The 4562-nt window shown below is 41.6% G+C and overlaps 1 pseudogene; it reads right to left on the bottom strand.

Moving 5' to 3' along the window:
- Nucleotides 1-233: 233 nt before the first annotated feature.
- On the bottom strand, nucleotides 234-366 carry LOC136396206 (small nucleolar RNA SNORA81; annotated as a pseudogene).
- Between the last annotated feature and the right edge of the window lie 4196 nt (nucleotides 367-4562).

The following is a 4562-nucleotide window of genomic DNA, read 5'->3' as shown; positions in this document are numbered from 1 at the left end:
GCTGATTGTAGTTTTCTATTGCACCTCTGTGTCACTGTTGTAATGAGAGAAACAAGCCACAAAGATAATTTTCAAAATGTTTGTTAAACACCAAAACCCCTGTCTGAAACACTGGTTCTGTATCTGGGTGGGTGGCCATTTGCTGTCTTCTTTCTTTCTTTCTTTCTTTCTTTCTTTCTTTCTTTCTTTCTTTCTTTCTTTCTTTCTTTCTTTCTTTCTTTCTTTCTTTTTTAACATATTGCACCAAATCTTAAGACAAAGGATACTGGACATTAAGAAAGAGGTCCACCCCAGTTGCTGTCTTCTTTCTTGTATTTCATATGTATAGAGAGAAACAGTATGGCCACTTTGTGTCCATGGGAAGCTATATGGTTCTAAGGAGAAGCTAGTTCTTTTCTCATCTTATGTTCTCAGAGATTGAGTCTGGTGGGTCTAGGTTCCAACAGGATGAGTTTACAATGTACCAGCTTCTGAGCTAGGTACCATTATTTTAATCCTCATGACAACCCTATAAGGTAGACATTATTAACCCCATTTTATAGGTAAGAAAAGTAAAGACCAGAAAGATTAAGTGACTCACTGCTGGACATATATCATCTAAGTGGAAGAACAAGTATTTAAACCTGTGATGTCTAACTCCAAAGCTAGCTTTGAGCCTCTGGGCTTAAGTTTGTAACTGCTTGGAGATTAATTATTGGCTAGGTTTTCATGTCTCTATAAATGAATTTGAAAAATGCCTAGAGCTTCAGTTTTCTCGCAGCTGAACACCCACCTCACAGCCTGGCTGGGAGACAGCAGGGCAGCAGAGGTTGGTGCTGTTTGTACAGAGGCAGCACGTGGCAAACAGAACTTTCTTCTTTTGGCTTGGGTCTGGGTCAGGATTACAGCCCTGCCACCGGCCTCTGCCCAAACGAAAACCCATCATGCTGGTGGGTTGGTCTTGAGGGATATTCCAAACAAGGGCATGGAGGGCAGCCCAGGAAGCCCCAACCTGGGAGGGAGGGTTGGGACTCCCTCCCTATTAGCTAGACTCCAACACCCAACTGTTCCTCCACCAGCCACTCACTCATTAGCTCTCAGACAAGAGATTTACCTTCTATTCAAGTCTTTACTAAGTCTCTCATGTTATAAGGGTCACTCCCAATCACTTAATTTTGACCCACAAAACATTATTTGGGGATGACAATAACTTCAATCAATGCCCTGCTTCAAATGCTTATAAAGGTCACTTACTGGAGCAAAAATGGAGACAAAAGCACTAAGCACAGATTTAGTAATTTTTCCTTATAATTGCAAGTGTTGGATGTTGTAAACAAGCCTTTTAAAGATCCCTTTAAAAAACAATACACTAAGTGGTTACTTTGCAGAACTCATGAATAGAGAATGGGTACTTGGAGCTAGGAGTATAATTTCCAGTGACAGCATCATCCACGGATGCAGAGCATCCTGCTTCTTAAATAACTTGATGGAAGTGAAGATGATGCACTCTGGATCACCGCGTCAGATCACTTGAGCAGTGGCTCTAGGGGTGACAGAGGTCCCAATGTCCAAGATGTATGTGAAAAGAATGAATATAATTGCTTCATGAATTAAATGTGAGCATGGAAAGAAAGCAATATTTAAAAATATACTTGTAATTTATAAAAGACTATATTAGTATGTTAATTGGAAATTAATACTTAATTCAATTAACATTCAATACATGAATTTCCATTAATGCTAATTTATAATGACTACATTGATATATTAATATGTTTTATATAAATTACTTTAAATATATGTGAAACTAAACTTTTGCATTTTTTGACTAGCTAGACCTTTGACTATCTCATCTATTTTCCTAACAGTTTATATAGGCAAGTTGATTAAAGGCTTTGCACACAGTGAGGCAGCCTTGGTGGAGGAGTACCCAGAGTCCCAAATGACCAACTGTTTGCCCAGGGTCTGTGTGGGAAGAGAGAGAGAGTAAGGCAGAAAGAGAGAGAGAAACACCAATCTGTTGTTCTACTTATTTATTATTATTATTTTATTTTTATTTTGTTGTTCCACTTATTTATGCATTCATTGGTTGATTCTTGTATGTGCCCTGACTGGGGATCAAACCTGCAACCTTGGTGTATCAGGACAACACTCTAACCAACCAAGCTACTTGGCCAGGGCAGCCCTTCATTTTTCTGATAGCCAGATTGCTGGCCCAAGAGGAGGTGAGCACTTGCTCAAGGTCACCCAGAAGAAAACCCAATTTCTCTGGCAAAGAGAGGGATGACAGGAGACAGGCAGGCAAATCCCATCTGGTAGCCAAAGACCTCCCTTCCCAAATAGCACCGGGGTCCCTACCCTTGAGCTTGAGCTCAGTCTGAAGAGAAGCAAAGAACAACCCCCCCCCCCCGGGGGATATGCATTCTGCTGTGAAGACAATGTACCCACTTTCTGGGGCAGGCTGCTGGCTCAAATGGGGTTGGCTTTACTGGGATTAACCATTTGTGCTCAATGTTTCCTAAAATAATTTTGAAAATCTATGTCCCTTCTTGAACATTTTAAACTTGACTCTAGAATATCTTAAACAATTTTAAATAATTGGAAAGAATGTAATATCTGGTGTATTATAAATACAGAAATACTTACATTTCTGTGTAAGATAAAACTCTCACATCACTGTTTTAAATGTGTCCAATAAAATACAAATATCATAGCAATTTGATACCCGCCACCATCCTTTTAAAAAATACTCGAATGAGCTCTTGTTTAACAGTAGAAAATTGTATTTCCGATCCACTTCCCTCACAGAATTTAATTCTAATGTGATGTATTTTTATGCTTGAAAGTCTTTTATTGATTTTTGTATCATACTTCTCTGCAACAAAGAGATGTATATAAATTGAATTTCTTTTTTTTATTTCCTGTGACCACAAGTCTCTAAGAATTCAAAAAATTCTTCTGGATTAAGCTATCACTTCAACTATTAGTAATACAAATTTGATAAAAATAACAGAATGCACTGCAAATGTTGACAAGTAATTGTTAAGTAGTTAAATTTCATTGGAAATGTTTCTCTTATTGAGACGGACAGGGCCAGGACCACCTCATACAAGGACGCAGTCTGTGCACAACAAAACTCCAGGGAGGGCCATTCTCATAGCCTATGATGTAAACGGCAACCCCTAGAATGCAGTGAGGAACCCGTACAACTAACTGTACGTGGTGGCCCTGGGTTGGGGAGTGGTGGTGATAGTGCCTTGATTAAAGATGATATTGAGAACTCTACTTATTTATTTATTATTTTTCCGAAGCTGGAAACGGGGAGGCAGTCAGACAGACTCCCGCATGCGCCTGACCGGGATCCACCCGGCACGCCCACCAGGGGGCGATGCTCTGCCCATCTGGGGCGTCGCTCTGTTGCATCCAGAGCCATTCTAGCGCCTGAGGCAGAGGCCACAGAGCCATCCCCAGCGCCCGGGCCATCTTTGCTCCAATGGAGCCTTGGCTGCGGGAGGGGAAGAGAGAGACAGAGAGGAAGGAGAGGGGGAAACGTGGAGAGGCAGATGGGTGCTTCTCCTGTGTGCCCTGGCCAGGAATCAAACCTGGGACTCCTGCACACCAGGCCGATGCTCTACCGCTGAGCCAACCGGCCAGGGCCGATATTGAGAACTCTAGCTGTTGAATTGTCCCTTCATTTGTTGCCCCAGAAATTTTGACTCAGAAGGATTTACTAAGACTCAGGGTGAAAAGATACAGAAGTCTGTCTGTACGGTAGAAGGGGGATTATAGAAGGAAGGATGAGAATGGACCTGCAACGATGCTTGCAGCACAGACAGATCAGTTGTAGGGAAGAATGCATATGAAAGTTGAGAATCGGAATGTATTCTTTTAAAGTTATCTTTATTGAAGGTTAGCCCCTAGAAAGTCTTTGTAACCCCTGGGGCTGTGAACCTCTGAGGTATTGCCACATCCAACCAATGGTGTCAGCAGAGTTGACCAGATCAGAGGCTCTCTGCCAGACCCTCTGCCCTCTGGTCTTGGCACGTGCTCTCAGCCAGGACCCCCAAATGCACAGAGCTTATACAAAGCCCGACCCTGACTGTGGGCCTGGTAGATACCTCATTCCAGCTTAAGTAAAAGCAAAATAATAGTGACTACTTGTTTAGAATTGAATAAATTCTAGATAATTCTTGGCATTGTAGTAATCTCATTTAATCTTCCCTCAAACCCAATAAAATATGTACTATTCTTCTCATTCTACAGATGAGAAAACAGACCTGGCATATACTAAATAACTTGTTCAAAGTCAAGTAAGTGCATGTGGAGAAGAGAGCTTCCAAAGCTGGTCCAGGTCAGCCAAGCTCTAAAGCCTGAGTCCTTTTCTAGCCCATGTCTCTGTAAAACATGACAGGGGAATGGAACTATTGTACTTATGGGCTTACTATGAGCCAGGTGCTTTGCATATGATCACATTTAAAGCTCACTACTATCCTGCACTATTATCTTTTTGTTAACGAATGAAGAAAACGAAGCCCCAGGTAGTAAGTAGTAGAGCTGGTGTTTGACCCTAGGTCCATCCATCA

Source organism: Saccopteryx leptura, chromosome 2, assembly GCF_036850995.1.
Source record: "Saccopteryx leptura isolate mSacLep1 chromosome 2, mSacLep1_pri_phased_curated, whole genome shotgun sequence".
Classification (NCBI taxonomy): Eukaryota; Metazoa; Chordata; class Mammalia; order Chiroptera; family Emballonuridae; genus Saccopteryx; species Saccopteryx leptura.
The sequence above is the reverse complement of the archived record's forward strand: the minus strand, read 5'-3'. Positions and strand labels throughout refer to the sequence as shown.